At 41.3% G+C, this 22,019-nt stretch overlaps 1 long non-coding RNA gene across 1 annotated transcript in view; it reads left to right on the top strand.

Annotated features, from left to right (window-relative positions):
• Positions 1 to 20,998, top strand: part of LOC136378796 (uncharacterized) — a 41,274-nt gene extending 20,276 nt beyond the window's left edge. Inside the window, exon 3 of the long non-coding RNA XR_010746641.1 lies at positions 20,718 to 20,998. This is a non-coding gene — a long non-coding RNA (uncharacterized lncRNA). The remainder of the gene's footprint in view (positions 1 to 20,717) is intronic.
• Positions 20,999 to 22,019: the final 1,021 nt, after the last annotated feature.

The following is a 22,019-nucleotide window of genomic DNA, read 5'->3' as shown; positions in this document are numbered from 1 at the left end:
CCAGGTTCGAGACCCTGAGGTCTCCAGCTTGAGCGCGGGCTCATTGGATTTGAGCAGGGCTCACCAGCTTGAGCCCAAGGTCACTGGCTTAAGCAAGGGGTCACTCGGTCTGCTGTAGCCCCCCCCCCATCAAGGCACATATGAGAAATCAGTCAATGAACAACTAAGGAATCGCAATGAAGAATTGATGTTTCTCACTTGACCAGGCAGTGGCGCAGTGAATAGAGGGTCAGACTGGGATGCGGAGGACCCAGGTTCAAGACCCTGAGGTCGCCAGCTTGAGCGTGGGCTCATCCAGTTTGAACAAAAGCTCACCAGCTTGGACCCAAGGTTGCTGGCTCAAGAAGGGGTTACTTGGTCTGCTGCAGCCCCACGGTCAAGGCACATATGAGAAAGCAATCAATGAACAACTAAGGTGTTACAACAATAAGTTAATGATTGATGCTTCTCATCTCTCTCCATTCCTGTCTGTCTGTCCCTATCTATTCCTCTCTCTGTCTCTGTAAAAAAAAAAAAAAAAAGAATTGATGTTTCTCATCTCTCTCCCTTCCTGTCTGTCTGTCCCTCTCTGTCCCTCTCTCTGACTCTGTCTCTGCCACAAAAAAAAAAAAAAAAAAAAAAAAAAAAAGAAGAAGAAGAAAGGAAGAAAAGAAAAGAAAATCCAGAGAATTAGTCTGTGTTGCTGGTCACCTTTGCTTAGAAATAGTGATAAATTCCACTAAAAGCACATTAAAGGTGTTTTTTTTTTTCCATTTTACCAAATGGTACTGAGGCTTATGTTATTCTTAACTGGATTACATTTTTTGTTTGTTAAATTTGCTTTGCTTATTAAGCCAGTTCTCAAACAAAATTATAGAAATCTACATCCCAACAGAAGTAGGTCTTTTTGCAGTGATCTTCTGTTGAAGACTTGCTAACAGATCCGAATTTCCCATGACTTCTGGAATGCAATAGCACCTATATTTTCTAATTTTTCTAAATTAACTTAAATTATCTTCTAACACTCTTCCCATATGATGAATGAGAAGTTTGATGACCAGGGCTTCATCGCTACACTTGGATGTTATCAGAACCCTAAGCTTATGTCATTCAGGAAAATGGAGGAGGTTTTATTTTCCTTATTTCACAGGCCTTTAAGGATTGAAAAATAATTAGTACTTTTTATAGTCCTTTGAACAATCCTTCCACCCTCACCAAGCTCAGGGCCCGAGACTGTGCTGCTTAGTTCCCAGTTCCAACAGCACAGTCACTCCCGTCTGAGGGCTGTCATCTCGAGAACACCATATTGCCGCCACCTCATTCCTTTGTCCAGTTTCAGGAAAACTCACCACACTTCGTGGCCAGGCTCCATTCTTCTTCCAACCAAAGAATGGCACTTCCCCATTTTGTTCTCTCTCAGACAATGCAGACTATTTCTTTGATGGACCTAGAACAGTGTTTCTCATGGTGGAATTTAAAGAATGCTGGTGATCCCTGGTAACCAATCAAATAATCTGCACATATTTTAACAGTCTGAGAAGAGAAAAATCGTCCAAGAAACTTTGTCTCCACCCAATTCACAAATTGAAAAGGGAAGGTTAATTAAGACTTTTACAGATATCCCATAGTTCCTTTATAACAAACCCATGCTTACTAAGAAGACCCTGATCAAATAGATGACAAAGGGAGTGAGTTGAGACATAGCCTAAGAAAAGACTAGTATAAGAGCTAAATCCTTGGTGGTCTTGTTGGTAGCATTGAGCATTAGCTAATGAGAACTCTTCCAAAGGTCAGGAAGATCTCCTGAAGTGATATCACTCAGATTGCTATCTTTGTTTTCTTCAACTTCCTCAACAAATAGAGTGCAAAACATTCTGGAGTGAAGAAGAATCCTCAGTACTCAGAAGGAACAGTAAACACACCTCTGGGTTTTGAGTGTGTGAGCTGAAGAGTCCAGCTTGATACCACTTAAAAGGAGAGACATGGTTGATGGTAAAGGAAAACATGTAATAAAATCTACTCTTTTTAAAAGCTGCCTGTCACTAGTCTTCATAAACATCATTAGACATTTTAGGAAAAGCTAGGAAGCATTTTTTTAAAGGAAAGAATGAGTTTAGTTAGTGAGATAAAAGCTATCTGGTAAAAGCTTAAAATAGCACGTTTTTCCCCATGGTAAACCTACTCAGTGACACTCAGGTTCAGCCTAACACAGAAGCATTAGTATACTCCTGTCTTTCCAGACATTAAGGCAACCAAGAAAGTCTGGTGTTAAGAATCATAAACTATTCTCAGAGCAATACAACCAAGTAAAGGATTTTTTTTAATACTTCAATAGCTGCCTCCCTAATAGTTTCCTAACAAAGCTCTCCTCTGTAGTCAGCTCTCCTCTCCCTGTTTTTGCTTTTTAATCTATATATGCAATTAACACCTTATTCTACCCAACTCTGTTCTCTCTAGTACTTAACACCTTAGCACTTTATTTTGGCAGTATACAATATAGTTAATTATCACATTGTCTTCTCACTAATTGCTATTTGAGATTTTGTTTCTACAAATAAATTCTAAACTTCTTCTGAACAAAAACTGTTGAAACTCTTTGGCATACCATAAAACTAAACTAGGCCTAAGTACCTTATAACTACACAATTATACAGTCAATAATTAATTGGCCCTTAGATTTAAGCCACATATTAAAAATAAGCAAAAACTGCGGTGTTTCTTAGTCCTTCCCAGTTAGATATAACCTCAGAGTACTGCACAACAGATGATGTATTTGTTATGAAATCTTAGATTTTTTTTAGAAAATACTGCTTAGAAAAGTACAATACCTCAGGCCCAGAAAGAAGGTGACTTCATAGAAGAACAAAGCTAACGTGGACTTTCTCATAGAGATGGAAAGTTTTAGTTCTAGTTTGAGTTCTCACACTGGATTGATTAGAGTAAAAAGGATGGACTCATTTCTCAGACCTGACTGGAAGAGTTAAATTTGGGGAAGGTGGGAGACTGAATATACAAAGAACGTGACTCAGGTCAGGGGTCTTCCCAAGAAAGAGGTGTCATCACTCCACCTGATGAAACCCTAAGTGTCTGTCACTACCTTCAAAGCACAGAGTGCACAGCCTCATGCGGGCCCCAGGTCCTATCTGCTTTATGATGAGAAGAGACAAGATCACTGAACTGCAGGCAGATGACTTCAGTCACTGACTGACTCTGTCAGGCTCACTTTTCATTGCTTTAGAATCCTTTTGTGAATAACCCGAGCTCCCTTCCTTCCCTTCCTGTCTGGTTTGCATCACTGACAAATCCCACTTTTCTTCTCTTGAGAAAGACATTCTTCCTGGGCCCTGCCCATGTGGAAGAGCACATTCCACTTCAAGATGAGCTGGAATGCAGCCTTCATCGTAAAACAGTTGTAAGTGGTTGAGATAAAGCACCCAATAAAGCAGCCGGAAGGAGAAAAAGGCAGAAAAAATGTGTGCCTTCTTATGGATCAATTCTCCCCATCCATCAGCTGAAAAGAAAAATCTGGGACATGGCTTAAAGTTTTCATTAAAATGCAATTTTGGATTTGTACCAACAATGAGATATTTTTCTTACATATCTCTAAACAGCCTTGCTGTGAGTGTCAAAGTTTCTCTGTGACAAAATTCAGTGGAGTTGCTCTTTCTTCCTCTCCTTGATTGAACCCAGAGCTTTGGGAAGGGCAGCGAAGTTAAGCCGAAATGAAATTGCCAAACTTATGGTTTTCAAGTAAATGAGATTTTCTCTAATGCTTACAACTGTCACCAGGTCAGATGGATTTTTCTGCTTGAGGACCTTTGATGCATTAATTTCCCCACTCTTACGGTATTCCTCTGCAAGCAACCCCAGCAGCCATAAAAACACAAAAAGAAAATGCATAGCATAACTGGCACGCAAAAAGGCAGTAAGAAATAAAAAAATAAAAAGTGAGAAGAGGGCAGGAAGAGAGAGAGGTCTTTAGACAAGCATGTGGTCTGCTTGGTTTTCAACTCAGAGCTCAATCTACCAGTAAATGGCATGATGTGCCTAGTTTGGGTGGGCTGAACTAGAAATCCTGAAAGAAAGCTGCATATTATATTTTCTTGTTTCATCTAGTGCAGTGATTGAAAAAAAAAAAAAAGAAGCCTTTTCAAAGCATTGAATCCGCACTATATAAAGAAGCTGAGCCCTGGCCGGTTGGCTCAGCGGTAGAGCGTCGGCCTAGCGTGCGGAGGACCCGGGTTCGATTCCCGGCCAGGGCACACAGGAGAAGCGCCCATTTGCTTCTCCACCCCTCCGCCGCGCTTTCCTCTCTGTCTCTCTATTCCCCTCCCGCAGCTAAGGCTCCATTGGAGCAAAGATGGCCCGGGCGCTGGGGATGGCTCTGTGGCCTCTGCCTCAGGCGCTAGAGTGACTCTGGTCGCAACATGGCGACGCCCCAGAGGGGCAGAGCATCGCCCCCTGGTGGGCAGAGCGTCGCCCCATGGTGGGCGTGCCGGGTGGATCCCGGTCGGGCGCATGCAGGAGTCTGTCTGACTGTCTCTCCCTGTTTCCAGCTTCAGAAAAATGAAAAAAAAAAAAAAAGAAAAAAAAAAAAGAAGCTGAGAGTGGAGCTGCCCTGGCTGAGTGCAGGTCCCATCAGCAGGGCATTCTCTCTGCCCCACAATAGCAGTCCCTACAGACTCCACGTAGACACAGGGTTAGAGGCATGAAAGCCTGTAGGGGGTTTTAGTGATCCAGCAAGTGGTAACGCAAGTATTAAACTTCTCTGAATACAGATGCTTATCATCTAAGTTAGAGGGCCAGAAGATATTCTCTCTAGTGTAGTCATGTACAATTTCTTATTCAATCCTGTTTCTGAAGCTAAAAATTAGTATCTCTAGCCAGGTGGGGTCACAGTGGACAGCGCGTCGGACTGGGATGTGGAGGACCCAGGTTCGAAACCCCGAGGTTACTGACTTGAGTGTGGGCTCATTTGGTTTGAGCAAGGCTCACCAGCTTGAGCCCAAGATTGCTGGCTTGAGTAAGGGGTCACTTGGTCTGCTGTAGCCCCCTAGTCAAGGCACACATGAGAAAGCAATCAATGAACAACTAAGGTGCCTCAATGAAGAATTTATGCTTCTCATCTCTCTCCCTTCCTGTCTGTCTGTCCCTCTCTCTGTCTCTGTAACACAAAAAAAAATTAGTATCTTTTTTTTCTAATTTTTTAAAATTATATATGTTGGGGTGATACTGGTCAACAAAATTATACAGATTTCATATGTATGATTCTACAACACATCATCGGTACAGTGTATTGTGTGTTCATCACCCTAAGTCAAGTCTCCATCCATCACCATTTATACCCCTATACCATCCAGTATCATTTTTAATAGATAGCACAAGCCTTTTCACTTACCTAATTTATCTAACTGCCTCATCTTCTTTCCTTCAAAAACCTTTTCAACGAATGTTTATTGAATGTCTTTCACATCCAAGGCATTGTCTAGTCATTTAAAAAGTATAAATAAGGGTAAGAGTAATAGTAATAATAATAATAATAATAGCAAACACATATATAACATCAACTAAAGACCACATACTGCTCTAATATCTCTTTATGTATATCAATATGTATTAAGTCATTCAGTTATCTAAACAACACTTTCAGAAATATGTGATTATTATTTCCATCTTACAGATATGAAAACTGAGACACATATAGAGGTTAAGCAATGGGATCAATGTCACATATTTAGCAAGCAGTAGGGCTGCGATTTGAACCCAGGCAGTCTGGTATTTGAATCTGAGCTTTAAGCATATTTGCTTTATGTGTGTTGCCTATGCAGTTTATCAGTATACTTTCATTCATCCTATTATCTATACTACAAAAGAGAATTTTCTGCTTCTATAGCTTTCAAAGTCCTTCTTCACCCTTTGGAACTTAAAAAAAAACTGTGCACAGTGTATATATGAGAAATGCTTAAGGACTGTGTCTTTTCCTCCCAAATCACTCCTTGAATACCAACTGTTTGTTAGATAATTTATATCAGCAATATCATTAATTAAAAGTGAATTTTTCTAGGTAGATTTTTAAAAATTAAGACGTTTTTAGAATCACTTTTTAAAAATGATTTATTTTGTTAAAATCACTGCACTAGAGCATTTTGGGGTTCACAGCAAAATTGAGGGGAAGACACACAAAGATTTCTCATATTCCCTTTGTCTCCAAACAGGCAGAGCCTCCAGAGTAGGTATTTGTAATCAACAAGATAACTGAGGGTTAAAGGAATTAATTTGTTCACAGACTTTAATTAATAAGAATCAGTTATGACCCTCACCCATCTCACTTAAAGAGTAAGTGCATGTTTTTAACACTTCCCCTGTGTTGTCCATTTTGGTTAAGATTGGGAAGTGGTCAAAGTACTCATTATTGTCTCTAATTAGTGTCATTAGTACCATGGATCCCTTTCTCCAACTTATGTCTGTTACACTCTTAATGTTACTAGTTGATCCTTACACCTGTGTATATATTTTGCAAAGCACGTCTATAGCCTTTCACTTACTGACCATCAGTCTCCTAAAGTCTGAAAGGTAGACAAAGGGCAAACGCTGCTCTCACTACTTCGTGTTGTTAAATGAAACGTGGTGGGTTAGAGACTTGTGCACTCCAAGCCCGGTGGTTTTCCACTGCTCATCCTGAGCCCTGAGCTCTGGCCTGCTTAGAAATATCCACATGTCTAAATATTTATGATCTCTTCCACTCATCAAAATGCACCACAGAGCATTGATGACTCGACTAAAACCAAGAGAAAACAGCAGAGGCCTGAGCCAGTTATGAAGCTGGACAAGAATAAGGAATATGCCTCAATTTAAGTTGGTTTTCACTTCTCTTTCCTACCAAGCCAGCAAACAAGAAAAGTGCAAATAAAATACAAAGATAAAGGGCAGAGTGAGTGGTTCCTTCCATGAAAATCAGTGGTCCAACTGGCATTAGGGTTCTGCAGTGTTGGAGGCCTGGGCCCCCCAAGCTTGCAGACTTATCATTCAGCAGTGCCCTGGGGCAGGCCGGATACACATGTGAAAGCCAGTCCATTACCACATAAGGAATTTCTTGTAGCACCAGTCCTACTTCTGAGTTCTATCACTTACTGGGTCACTGGGCCTGCAGCAGGCCTGGTCATGTCTAATAAAATCATCTCATGTGTGTAGGAGTAAAACACATTATCCTTTCTAGGCTGTGGCCTGGTGGCTCAGTGGATCAGCCCTGCATGCTGGGGTCATGGCCCCAGTCAGGACAACAGTACACAACAAAATGGAACAATGAGTTGATTCTTTTCTTTCTCCCTCTCTCTGTTCCATCCTTCCTCTCCCTCTTTCCTGAGTCAATGGGGAAAAAAAATTTTTTTAATGTATTATTCTTTCCAGATGTCACTAGGTGTCCTTGCTTGGTATAAGACTGTGGGGATAAAAAAAATGCCACTCCCTAAGAATTTTGTGGTTTTTTGGACAGAAAGCCTCTTGTTATACATGTTCATTGGTTTTCTTAATTATTCTAGAGTACTTGAAGATATTTAAAACAAATGCTCACCAAATTCTTAATTTTGTCCAAATGAATGTGCAATCCCAGTTATTTGGAAAGGAATATTGATTTTGCTAGAACTTGGTAGACCCATGTCAAAGAACTTGAATCATATGTACAGTTAGGGCTCAGACATTACAGTCTCACTGGAAGGGCTAGACAGCCTTAAAAAGAAGCTACAGGAAGTAGGAATTGAACATTTGGAGAAAAATCACCTTGAGGGAAGATGCCTGTCCAGTGTGGCCAACTGAGCAAGAGGAGCCAGCACTTTGGTTCTGGGTAGTGGTTAAGGGCCTCATGCGCCCACCCAATTATAACCCACCTTGGCCCCGCAGTGTCTGTCTGGGAACTCTGTGAAGTAGAGGGATGGAGAATCAAGAGCTTTGTTTTAAGAGGCCCCACAGCTTTGGTAAAGGAAGGCAATCTGGAAAACCTTGTCAAGCAAAACAGAAAGGACTTCCTTAGTGAACGGTGGGGAAGAGAAGCATGATGGTTGGCAAATCATTGGAAGTTGGGAGCTGTGTGACCAGGAAGCTGTGGGCAGTGTGGAGATTGGTGGTCTGTAGAGAGCATGGGGCATGATCAGTATAGTCCCAGCTCTCAATGGTGTTGTAGACACAGTTGGTCCAGAGAAGAACTGGCAATAATATGGGTAGCAGTGAGGGCAATGCCCATGGGGTAACCAACTGTCAACAGAAGGATGAAAGTGGTCAAAGCAAAAGTAGAGGGTCTGCAAAGCTGCCAGCAGAGACCCCGATCATCTGTGAGACAAATCCCAGCCTGGCGACTCCATTTTGGATCTTAAATCCTAGAGAAAGAGTAAAGAGGGAACTAGGGACATTCACGTGGCACCTGTAAGCACATCTGAAGATTCTTTACCACTAAGGGAGAGGGGATCATAGGAGGAAATCATACATCTTGCTAGTTAGGTAGAAGTCATACATCTTGCTAATTAGGCAGCCAGGGGCTTTGGAGCATTGAGAGTTGAACTGTTACTACAGAGGTAACACATATACAATGATTACCGTGCGAAGCCTGGGACTTGCAAAGTACATGTAAAACATTTGAGTCTTAGTCCAAATGAATGTGCAATCCTCATCATTTGGAATGGAATGTTGATAGACTTATGTTTCAGTAGATAGACCTTTGGAGAACCTTTTGAATTCATGCTCTTCCATTGTTCTTAATTTGTCTAACATTTATGGAACATCAATTATGTGCCAGAGAGTAGAAAACAAATATATATACGATATAGTCTCTGACCTCAATAATCTCCGGTTAGTGTGGAACTAACCATTAAATAATGAACATGATGTCAGTTCAGTGGTGTCACAGGTGAGGTGGGCTAAGTGCAGGAAGATGAAAAGGAAGGACCTAGGCCAAGTTAAGAAAGGCAGCACAATGGATATGCTACACTGGTCTAAACAGTCACAAATTTGATCAAACAACAAATGGGAAGAAGGTCGTTGGATCTGTAAGGACAAATGGAGAATGCCCAGAACAATCTCTAAGCGCAACCTCTCTCTGCTCTGTAGCCTAGAAGTTTGACTTCTAAGGACTGTAACCTCCTCTGTTCCCTGTCTTTCAGTTTTGAATTGCTAAGAGGAGCTGCCAACAGGAAAGGAAGCAAGAGAAGTGTTTATGTCTCCAGCTCTCCCTCTCTGCCCAGCGAGGGTTCAACAACAGCTGTGTCCTTCTATCCAAAACTGCAAAGCCCTCCTAAATTCCAGCGAGAGGAGGGAACAGTTCCCAGAAGGGGCAAGTTTTGCAGCTTCCTGCTGTTTCTGGCCCCAAAGTAGTTACCTTTCTTTACTGCCCATACCTCCATATAAGAGTTCTTTGAACTATCTTCTATCACCTTTTCCAGTGCACCATCTGTTCCCATTGGGCCCCTGCATGGTGAGCATTCTAAGCATAGGGGAGAATGTATACAGAGGAGATGCAAAAGGACATAGTTCATTTCAGGAACTGCCACTAGTTCAAATGGTTGAAGGAGGAGCTCAAGAGGCAGACAGGAGTTGTCAGGGGAGCCTCATGTCCCAGGAATAAGAGACCTATCCCAGAGACACTGCTAATTCTACTAGGGTTTATGTGTGTGACTTTTCTGGTGATTTCCTCAGAATTCCTCAGAACCTCATATTATTATGACCTTAGATTAAAGGCATTGCCCTCTCACTGAACTACAAAATAAAGCCTTCAAATAATCTGGTTAAGAGGTAATAGAATTTCTTCTATACTCTACTAAGAAGACCCATGAATTACTCTTATGAATGAAGACACAGGACTTAGCTGAAGGAAGTAATCTTTCCCTCTCAATGTGGAAAATCCTTAAACAAATCATCCACTGATAGATGATCCAGAATTAATAGCTCCCCTAGAATTAAACATAAAAGGGAAGATATTCTTCTTCCCTTTTAACAACCACTGAATTAGCTTGGAAACATGAGCCAGTTAAGCGTGGTTGCAAGCCCAGAGAATAACAGTTATGTTTCATATTCCTTCTCAAACTGGGGCCTTCATGCCAGCTGTGACTAGAAGGAGAACCAAGTGAAAGAGAAGACAGTTCTATATTATTGAGCACAGCACATTTAACATGATAGGATATTGTTGGTGGACTGATTACTCTAAAACAAAAACACTTAGATAAAAGTCCACCCAGCCCTGAGACAGATATTGTGAATTGGCTGAGCCAACACTCATTCCCAATGTCTTTAACCCTTCTCAAACTCTAGCATGGAAAGTAGGAAAGTTAAATATTCACTTTATCCACTTCCTTTGCTGAATGGATATGTGAAGAGATTCTGGCTAATGCAATGTAAGTGAAAATCTGCTAAGCTTTTTGAAAAATCTTTTGCATTTCTGATTTTAAAAGGGACATTTGCAGTTGGCATCATCTCATCTGCCTTTCTTCTTGACTGGCACATGGAAGGGCCAGCTGGATTAGCAGCAGTCATCTTGCAAGCTAGAGGCAATAACATTCTTTAAGGACAAAAAGGATACATAGAGGTTGGGTCCAAAATGGCATTGCTGAGCGATTAAAAGAAGATCACTGGATTTCTATTTAGATGCTATTTAGACTACTGTTACTTGAGTAATTGGTACTTACAAATAAATTAATTTTTAACTAATACACAGGAATCACAGAAAACCCAGAGCTATTCCATACCTTTCATATCTCTATTAGAATTATGCTTTTTAAAGAGAATAGCATGTACTTATATAATGAGCCAATATTTTTTTCCAGAATGACATCGACATGTCTCTTTACAGAAATTAATGTTGTGGCCCTGGCCAGTTAGCTCAGTGGTAGAGCATCAGCCTGGCATGTGGAAGTCCTGGGTTCGATTCCCAGTCAGTGCATACAGTAGAAGTGACCATCTGCTTCTCCACCCCTCCCCCACCATCTCTCTCTCCCTGTTCCCCTCCTGCAGCCATGGCTCGAGCAAGGTGACCACAGGCACTGAGGATAGCTCCGTGGCCTCTCCTCAGGTGTTAAAATAGCTCATTTGCTGAGCAACAGAGCAGTGGCCCCAGATGGGCAAAGCATCACCTTGCAGGGGGGGCTTGCTGGGTGGATCCTGGTTTGGGCGCACACAGGAGTCTGTCTCTGCTTCCCTGCCTTTCACAGAAAGAAAAAGAAAGAAAGAAAGAGAGAGAGGGAGGGAGGGAGGGAGGGAGGGAGGGAGGGAGGGAGCTTAGATTTCAGGGTCATCACTACAATGAGTTTTGAAAAAGACCTTCCCCTCTCCAATCCCTACTCCCTCTGTCACATTCAATTGGAAAACCCCAACCACAGAGGAATCCAAACATTCCCTTTATCCTCACATTAAGGTTACACTTGAAAAAATCTTAAATGTGCCCTTAATCCTGCCCGAAAACCTAACCACATGTGTTTAAGGCTTACTTTTCCATTCTAGGGGGTAATATTATGGACGCTTTTCTCTTCTGAAAGTTCCCATTCAAACTTCTCCCTCATTCTTATACTTTACTAAGAAACCAGAAGTTAGTGTTTGGCAGTCCCTTCCAGTCTCGGCAGCGGCTTATCTTCTCCGGGCTTCCACTGAGAAAAAAAAGTGTTAAAACTGAGAAAAAAGTTTTAAAACTGAAAAAAAAAGTTATTGCTTTAATTAAAAGCATAGCCCTTTTTGCTCTACCCCTGCTATTAAAAGTGGTCTTTGGACCAGCAGCACCGACATCACCGAAGAAACCGTTAGAAACGCAGACTATCAATCCCCCCACCACCATTTAACAAGCTCCCCAGTGTCCTTATACGCACTTGTACACTAATGTGTGAAAAGCACTCCTCTTTGTCCCTTCTTAGGAACGATGTGCCCCTTGTCATCTCATTCTCCTGAGCCACCATTTGCTTTTCTCTACTGACACACTAGGGACGGGAGGGTGCTTCCTCCCTCCTCAGCATGAATCCCTGCCTCACATGGCGCTGGACAGAGTAAATACATAAGGAACAAGCTCACTCATCACACTGTCTCCATTCTTCCAACAAAAGAAGGACTGCTTCTCAGTTTGTTTCACACCAATAATGACCCTACAAAAGAGTTTTAAAACTGGGATGAAGACATTGGAGAAAATGTCTTAAAAGTTGCAAGAAATTTTCTGCTTCTCAAGAGATAGAAGAGTGTTTTCAATCTCTGGGGAAGGCAGTTTCCTGATTTGGGAGGACAGTTAGAGGGGCTTTTTACTTTCACATTTCAGAAAGCAAGTTCCAACCAAGTTTTCTTTGGGTAAACTTCGTAGTCATTGCTGACCTAAAGAGAGATGTTTTAGTGTGCATACCAAGTGCTCCAGGTGATCTGAACCACCGACTATAATCACAGCACAGTAGTGGAATTGCTCTCTCCTTTTGGTGGGTTAGGAAATGATGTTTTATCATACCGACTCCATATTGAGTTTTGCTTGCCTTTGTCTCTTATTCTTTTGAAGATGTGGTACATTCTCTTGTATGTAGAAGCTAAGAATGCAGAGGCTACTATTATCAAGAACTGATATATACATCAATTAATCTTTCACCTTGTGAGGCAAGTACTGTTTTTGTCTCCATCTTACATATGAAGAAAATGGAGACTCATTGTGGTTACTTTGAACTGGGGTATAGCTACTTAGCAGGAAATTAGAATTCAAAGGTAATTCTACGAAGCACTAGGGTATGTCCTACCGAGGCAGCATTAAGCAGAGTGGCAAGTTAAGGAGTGACCTTTACCTCTTGCTGGGAGAATGGCTCAGAGCAAGCAATGGTAGGACTGGCCTGGACTGGCACTCCACTGAAGGCTGAAAGCGCTGATGTTGGGCAACACGTGCTGAGTCATTACGCCACAGGGGCCAGGAGCAAGACCACACTCTGCGGGTGCAGTAGGCTTTCTCTATATGGAGAAGGCATCTCTCCCATTACATGTCTAAGAAATAAGTGGCTTTTGGAACAGGAAATAAAGTTTGGAGAAGAGGGTCCCAGGCTGAAGGAACTAAAAATGTCATCGTTTCCCTGCGCCTTGGCACTGAAGGCTGGGCAACGTGGAGGGGCCTGGCCTCTCTTTCTGTGGTGCGGCTGAGAGTCAAGCAGGGAGCCTCCAGGCTGTGGGCTGTGGCAATAGCCAGTCCAAACACGGTTGGCAGTTGTGGTCTGCTCACAGTTGTGGTGTCCGGATCAAGAGAAGGAGCTTCTCTCCCGTTTGAGAAGGAATGATAAGATGCAGAGCAGCCCTGTACCTCACCAGCGAGATTGTATTTGATGCTGACTTGAGGGAGACAGGGTCCTGGGCTTTGAAAAAGTGCTAGAAGCAGTGGGGAGGCAGCATGAGAGGGACACAGACTGCCAGGGACCTCTCTGAGGGATCTGTTTCTGAGCACTGGTTAGAGAGCACACTGAAGGACCAGATATAACCAGGGACACTTTAGAGTTTTGTCCCCACCTCTTATATGACATGAATCTAGTCCCTCTCATTCATAATACATTATTTAATGTATATGAAGTTATATTTCTAGCCATTGGCTAGTGAGACCTTTTCTTGTTTAAGGTGATACTTCTTGACTTATCACTGGCATTTTGTACTTATAGTTTAGTCAGAAATCTTTCAGATGCTGTGACAGACACCCAACTCAAACTAGCTTATGCAGAAAAGGGAACTTATTGGCCCATGTGCCTGAAAAGCAGAGGCTGGAAGCCTGAGGCTCAACCATGTCTTAAGGACTTGATACAGCCCTCTCTCTCTCTCTCTTTCTTCTGGCTTTGCTGTTCTGTGTGCTGGCTTTGTTCTTAGGTAGACTCTCCTATGTTGTAGCAAACGTAGTCTCTATTAGTCCTAAGCGTTACCCTCCTTACAGCTAGTAATCACAAAGGAAATCTAAGAAAAGGTCACTTTCCTGAAACTTGTCACAAAAATACTAGAGAGGATTATGATTGGCTTGGCTTAGGTCACATGGCCAAACTTGAACCAATCAGGGTTCAGGCTAACGAGATGGGGTATTTTTTTTTTTTACAGAGACAGAGAGTGAGTCAGAGAGAGGGATACACAGAGACAGACAGATAGGAATGAAGAGAGATGAGAAGCATCAATCATTAGTTTTTCATTGTGCGTTGCAACACCTTAGTTGTTCATTGATTGCTTTCTCATATGTGCCTTGACCGCGGGCCTTCAGCAGACTGAGTAACCCCTTACTGGAGCCAGCGACCTTGGATTCAAGCTGGTGGGCTTTTGCTCAAACCAGATGAGCCCGCGCTCAAGCTGGCGACCTCGGGGTCTCGAACCTGAGTCCTCTGCATCCCAGTCCAATGCTCTATCCATTGCACCACCGCCTGGTCAGGCAGGATGGGGTATTTTGGCTAACCTGAACTGGGTACCAGAGGAGGTGAAGACCATATGATCAGATCACCCTACCAAATAGAGGAAAGGCAGCTAGTTCCTGAAAGGAAAAGATACTGAAATGACAAAAAGTAATTTATGTCCCTTTTAGTGAAGAACACATAATCAGTTGATAATTCAACCAACAGCTTTTACCTGTGGGAAATGGAAATGATACATAAATGTGCAGACACAAGGGGTGCAGAGGAATGACTAGAAAGAAGGAAGGAAGATCCTATGAGTAGAAAAAAAGAATGACAAAAAACAGAAAAGGATAAAAAATGCATTGATTGCAAAATAAACAAAGCCAAGCACACTATTGAACATATGCCACAAACAATGTAGGTGCCCATGGTTTCTGGAAGGTTTAGAAATGAGTCCTAGTGCTGAGGCCCTAGGATCTACAGACCAAGATAATGTCATCCCCTTCAGCACCATGGGAGAAAATAAGGCTTTTTACAGAGTGGAATTTGAGTTAAAAAGAGGAAACGTGCACAAGAGAAATTCACAGATTTTAGATTTGTCCTCTATTATTTCCTGAAAATTAAATTTCTATGCAGAATATTCATATTTTAAAATATTCATAGGATTTCTGGGAAAAGGATATTGGCCAGCAGTGGCCACTTTACCAGAAGCAGGATACCAGCAGGATCTATACATGATCAAATTTAAGTAGTATTTGCATGTAATACCCAGCAGAGCCAAAACAAAGAAAAAAATCTACATGTTGATAATGATCTTGAGACATAGTCTGGTGAAATCTTACCAAAAATTTTCAGTCAGGTCCAGAACTGCTCTCTCACCAGTCTCTGGAATAACAACTTGGCTATGGAATCCTGTTTCAGATAAATATCTAGAATTAAGACAGATTTCACAGACCAGAACTCATCCAGTAGCAAGCATGTGTCTTCACTTCAGAGTCCCTTAAAAATAAGAAAAAGCAAGTAGAGAATGAAAAAAAAAAAGAGTTTAGAATATATTGCAACTGATGCCTTATTTTGCAAAGAAAGAACTTAACATAGTAACGTGTTGACTTCCCTAAGGCACACGGTAGCCATGGGACTCTGATGGCTCATAATCACATGAAAGAAGGATGCTCACCATGGCTTTAGCTGAAGGACCAACAGGAAGATGTACATTATTCTCAACATTTCCATTCATCATCTTCCCCCATACTCCGCCAGTTCCTTATCTGTAGCCATCTCATCTATAGCATCTGTAGTGCTGAATTCTCTGCTCAGCAGCTCTCTCAGCTGACACACATCTAGCCATGTTAAAAAAAGCAAAGTCAAATAGGTGAGGAGTATCCACTGAGCTGTTCGAGTAATAGAAAGGAAAAGGGCAGAATACAGATGGCTCTCTCTCTCTCTCTCTCTCTCTCTCTCTCTACCAGCCCCTCAGGGGAGTAATCAGTTCCATAAGAAATCATCAAAACAACTATTGCATTGAAACTTAAACACCAGCTGTCATCGCTGTGATATCATTTTCCAGGCGCCACTCATCTTTCAACTTCAAGAGATAGGACACTATATCACTTGGTCCTGAACACAAAATACTAATAAATACCTCACCTTGCAGATTCATTTTAATCAGCCCTGGCTTGAAATAGCTGTTTACTAATTTTGCATAATATAATTAAATGCCTAAACACTATATTTAAGAAACATTAAAAGTATCACTTATCCTGATGGGAGCTGGGAAATTCCAAATTTAGAAAGTCTCCAACCCCTGGTGTTGTGAAAATAAGATTCTTCATAAGGGTGGCAAATTGGAATAGGAATTAGAAAGTATAATTCCCCTTTTATTAAATATTATGATACATAAAGAATACAAAAGGAAGGAGCTCAGGGCGGCTTAGACTTGGGTTCAACACTTCCTCCCTTAGTGAATCCAGTCCACAAAATCTAAATTTGGTATTAGAGTTCAGAAGCTCCCAGCAACAAGGCTTTGTAGAAAAAGAGAAAGGGGTGTGGTAAAGCAAGGTAATAATTTCTTCCACTTTCCAGACTACCCATTTCGTCTCTGTTATTTGATATCTCCCACCCCCTCCACCATCAGGTAGGAAACCTTAGGATCACCCTTGATCTCTCTCTCTTCTCTAATGCGTACCTTTGGCAGTCTCGTGTCTGAACATTCCTATCCATTCCAAATGGCCTTTATCCTCATGAGGCTCATGTCAACGTCATAATTTATCCGACTCATTGCAAGGGTCTCTCAACGATCTTCTTCCCTCAAATATCATTTTAATTCAGTCTTTGCTGTTTATACTACCTAATTAGCTTTTAAATTTTTGTATGTTTCATTCTCAAATCCACCAATATAGCTCAAACTCTTGTGGCTGAAATCCCAATTTTCAGGCCTGTTCTTAATATATTTTGAATGCTCCTCTGTTCTGTCTCAGTCAAATCAATCTACTCCTTTCTTAATAGGGTAGGTAATTAACCTAACACAGTGCTTGGTACCTATAAGGATGAGAAATATTAGCTTAACCTATTTAGAATAAAATAAAGCTATTACACTCCTAGACTTTTGCCCATGTCATACTCCTACCACCCACCTTGCTACCTGTTCAATTCTGATCCCTCTTTTAGGAAATCAAGTTCCATGTCTTCTATGAAGTCTTCTTCATTCAGTCCACTGTGGTTATGCTTTCACTAAACTTATATATCAACTGCCTGTTGAAGGCAATAGTTGGTTTCCTCTCGATGGAAGAAGCTGGGGTATTTATCCACCAACTGATGCTCTGGAATTTTGGAATTTTGGCCTGCCCCATACATGGATCAATAATGTTTTCAACCAGGAAAACCCTTAGATGGAAAGCAGCAGGTCTTGCCGTAGAAAATTGCAGGATATTACCTAAGGGAACAGTGAGTTCCCCAAAACATGGGAAGGCACAGCCTTTCATGGTATCAGGTATAGGAAAGCTTCCCCAGTGAATTTTCTGTGTTTCAGATACACTTCTCCCTGCCCCTTGGTGTAGCAGTTACCCTCTCCCTTCAGGATGTAAGTGTGGGTAACTCCTTTCTGTACCTGCTAGACTACTGGTATGCAAAATAAGTAGGCAGCAGTGGATTTGTATGATGTTCTGTGGAATATTAAGATTATTAAAATCCTTTGGGATTATATTCTGTCAGACAACTGGACAGTTAACTTCGCCCTGAGGCATGAATGCAAACTATAATCCACCTTTGAGCAATTTGGGGCTTGGAGTAATGACCCCCACCAGTCAAAATTCTGCATATAACTTTTTTTTTACAGGGACAGAGAGTGAGAGAGAGAGAGAGAGAGAGAGAGAGAGAGAGAGACATACAGAAACGGAGAGAGATGAGAAGCATCAATCATCAGTATTTTGTTGTGACACTTTAGCTGTTCATTGATTGCTTTCTCATATGTGCCTTGACCGTGGGGCTACAGCAGACTGAGTAACCCCTTACTCGAGCCAGCGACCTTGGTGAGCTTTTTGCTCAAGCCAGATGAGCCCACGCTCAAGCTGGTGACCTCGGGGTCTCAAACCTGGATCCTCCGCATCCCAGACCAATGCTCTATCCACTGCGCCACCACCGAGTCAGGCTGCATATAACTTTTGATGTCCCAAAAATTTAGTTGTCCCTTGGTATCCATGGGGGATTGGTTCCAGGAACCCCCAGCAGGCATCAAAATCTATAAATGCTCAACTCCCTTAAACAAAATGGTGTAGTAGTTGTCACTCTTCATCCATGAACTCCTAACTGCAAATTGAAGATAGTACAGGTATGTATTGATAAAAAATTTGTATGTAAGTGGTCCCTCACAGTTCAAAACTATGTTGTTCAAGGATCAACTATACTTTTGATTTCTACTTCCTGATGCAGCTTGAGAGATGTGCGTATATGTTCTAGTAATGATACTGCATTCAGCACAGTTACTTGAAGCTACTATTTGATCAAGTTTATGGTAGTCCTCCATAATTTTCCATGATCTACCTGGATTCTTCAAGGACTACACTGGCATATTAAATGCAGAAACCAGTGTGGAAAACTCATGGACTACTCAGGGTTTCTGCTTTGTCTGAAGCTTACCTACACAATCTTTGAAATCCTAATGGAGATAGTAGGAATGAAAAACAAAGTTTCTTTCAACTGGCAAGAGTTGGAGACTTGGATCCACTCTACAGCATTCTATTGTTTTGTTTTAGGATAACCATCACAATTGACTATTGATTCATGCAAATGATAAATACCATTATTATAAATAAGGAGTTTGGGGTCCTCTGGCTATATGTTGCTGAACTGTTAAAGAGTTTACCTATGTCAGAAGCTGAGAACAATGGAGGTATACAGAGCTGGGGTCTTTACCTATGTCAGAAGCTGAGAACAATGGAGGTATACAGAGCTGGGGTCTTTACCTATGTCAGAAGCTGAGAACAATGGAGGTATACAGAGCTGGGGTCTCAAAGTGTGAAGCGAGAATGGGACAAGCCTAGATCCCAATCTCACTCAGGAGGAATGATGGCCATCATCTCTGGAGCAGATGAGAAAAGCTGCATCTTGACTGTTGAGGCCTTGTACTTGGTATTAAGGCTAGATGACTCAGACTTTGGGGAATAGACTTGTGGGTTCCGATATCTTTTTTTCTGGTGGAGATAAAAAGCCAGGGTCAGGGCTTTCCCTGGGTGGGGACATGCCATTTCTACTTTCAGTCATCCCAGAAAGACTCAGCCCCTTGGACAGGATAAAGACTAAAGAGACATCAGATAAGCATATAAACAAATGATTATTAAAATAAATAATTATAAGCAAGAACAGGAAAACTGGGTTGTCATTATTTTCATCACAAGTTTAGCTGCCCAAACAGCTTTAGCCTTAAATCCTATGAATCAGTTCCACACAACCTATATCAAGAACCCACACAACTAGAAAGCAACCATTTTATTCTACAAAATCATCTACAAGGAAATGGAAACTATATCAAGAAGAAATAGGCTAAAGTCTAGAATAAGAAATGAGCAAAAGAGATAAAAACAGAAGCAGTGGTTATGTTGCCTTTACTCCTTCAAAAATCTTTGATGGAAAAAACCAACTCTAATTGAGCTCACATTTATATTTATATTAGTGCTTCCTGAGGTGTTAAATAAATACCCAGATATTCTCCCAGTGTTTTCCACACTGGTTTCTGCATTCATATATCAATGTAGTCCTGAAAAATCCAGGTAGATCGTGGCAAATTATGGAAAACCACCAGGAAGTTAATCAAGGAGTAGCCTCACTTGGAGCAACTATGTTGGATGCAGAATCGTTACTAAATAATACCAGCCTCAGGCACTTGTTTGGAGGGACAAGTCTGCTTCCCTGGTCATAACCCCCTCTTACTGTTCATGAGATCAGTGGGGGCCTTCATATGGCATTGGATTTCTATAGCCCCATCATCAAAATAAGTTTTTTTCTCCACATTAGGGAACTTTATTTTGCAACATTATTTGATTTGCTATATCCTATATCCATTTATTTCCAAGGCAAATGTATCTACTAAAAATAGTTAGAAAACCAATAGTCCATGCAGTGACATAGTCACCCCCATCTACAGAGCATATGTTCTTAGGCCCAAAGGACACTCTTATTATTCTACCACCACTGGAACCATCCTAATTATTGCCAACTCTGTTATAATAAAATGTAAGTAAACTAGTCTTATCTTTATATCATAAAATAGGTGCTAAACATTACACCTGGGGATTTGGTACCTTCTTTTCACAAATGTGTTCCTTTTTCCCTTTGTTCACAGTGCTGCCAAATGTTATCCTTTAGTCTGCAGCTAATGGATAATGCCCCCACTCCATCTATTCTCAGAAGCTGTGGCTATCATCTAACTGAATATATGAATTAAATTAATGTGCAATGAGTGCCTACAGTGTCCTGAACTATATTAAAAATGAGAAGTGATGGCCCCAAGGAAAAAGTTCCTATTTTCTTTGAAGTTCAGAATCTGTGTAAGGAATAGATTAAAACCATCTAGTACATAGTTCAACTCCCAACTGTGAACTAGAAAAATGGATAACTGATAAGAGTGCTTTACTTTCATTCTAGGATTTATTGTTTTACTACCCTGTACAAGAGTGGATGAAATTCTGGAAATTCATAAAACTGTGGTCAAAATAGCAAAACTATGGTCTTTGCCAGGTCGCTCAGTGGATAAAGCATCGTCCTGGCACACCAAGGTTGTGGGTTTGATCCCCGGTCAGGGTACATAGAAGTAATCAATGAGTGCACAACTAAATGGAACTAAGTGAAACAACGAGTTGAGGCTTCTCCCTCTCTCTCTCCTTCCCCTTTCTATCTGTCTCTCAGATCAATGGGAAAATTAAAATAACATACCACAACGTGAAGCTCTGACTCAGCCAGGAAGGTGTTCAATTGCTTCTTGGCAGTTCCTGCCAGGCTGAAGTGACTCTCACTGTAGTAGCAGAGGCCCACAAGAAAAAAATGCATGCTCCGAATGGATTCTGGAGAGATCGTAATGAAAGGATTCTTTACAGAGGTTGGGGATGTTTAAGGAAACTTATAGGCAAAGTTGAGGATCCCAAGGATAACACCAGAGAAAGTCATTACCACCGTGAAAATGGACAGGAAGAGGGAGAGAACAGGTAATTGAAGTATGAGTGAGCTGAGAGAATCAGTGGGAGTTCATGTGGAGAAGCAACTGTACTGGGCGGGGAGGGAGTGGGCCGCAGCCACACACAGAACAGCAGTGCTGAAGCAGAAGGACCGGGAGAAAATACTCTAAATCTCCCCATCCTCCTGCCTGGTGATCTCTTAAATTGTCTCACATTGGCCCAATCCAACCAGAAACCAGAGATCAATGGAGCCCAGCTGATCAGGATAGTGGGAGGTGGAGAATGGATTTGGGGAAAGGTAAAAGGTGAATGATCAACGCAGTCACCTTCTAGACCAGAGATTTTCAACCTTTTTCACACATAAACTAATTACTATAATTTTGCAGCACACCAAAAATATATATATTTCTGACATATGTATATCAATCTGACAAAAAAATAGGTATAATTTTGAATTTTGGTTCATTCACACTGGGTAGCTATTGTTGTGTTCACTGTTGTCATTTTTTTATTTGACAATCTAAGTTGAGAAGAGGTCAGTGCCCCTGACTAAATAGATATCACACATTTTACAAATCTTGTGGTACACTGATGCCATGACACACAGGTTAAAAATCACTGATCTAGACCAAGACCAAATGCCAACTTCTACTGAAGTGTCTCTTCTTGGTTTAAGATAATATTTCCCAGATGGGGGCTGTGTGTGTGTTTATTACGGGAAAGTTCTATGCATAAATTCACTTGGGAAACATTGGATTAACACATTTAAACAGGCTTCAATACTTCAGGAATTTTCAAAGCTGCAATATGTTAAAGTTCATAATTTACTTTCAACAATAATTGTTGAGAGCAACACTAGGCACTGAGCTTGGTGTTGGGGACACACTGTGAATGGGACAGACACCCACACCTGTGGTACTTGGAATCAGTTAAAGAGCAGATAATAAAGAGTAAACCAATGAAACTAATTCATTACAAACTGTTTATGATGAAGTTCTCAGATGAATATAAAACATGCAGCATGTCATAAACAAAA

The sequence above is a fragment of the Saccopteryx leptura genome, chromosome 7 (assembly GCF_036850995.1).
Source record: "Saccopteryx leptura isolate mSacLep1 chromosome 7, mSacLep1_pri_phased_curated, whole genome shotgun sequence".
Classification (NCBI taxonomy): Eukaryota; Metazoa; Chordata; class Mammalia; order Chiroptera; family Emballonuridae; genus Saccopteryx; species Saccopteryx leptura.
This window is presented reverse-complemented; position numbering and strand designations above follow the sequence as displayed.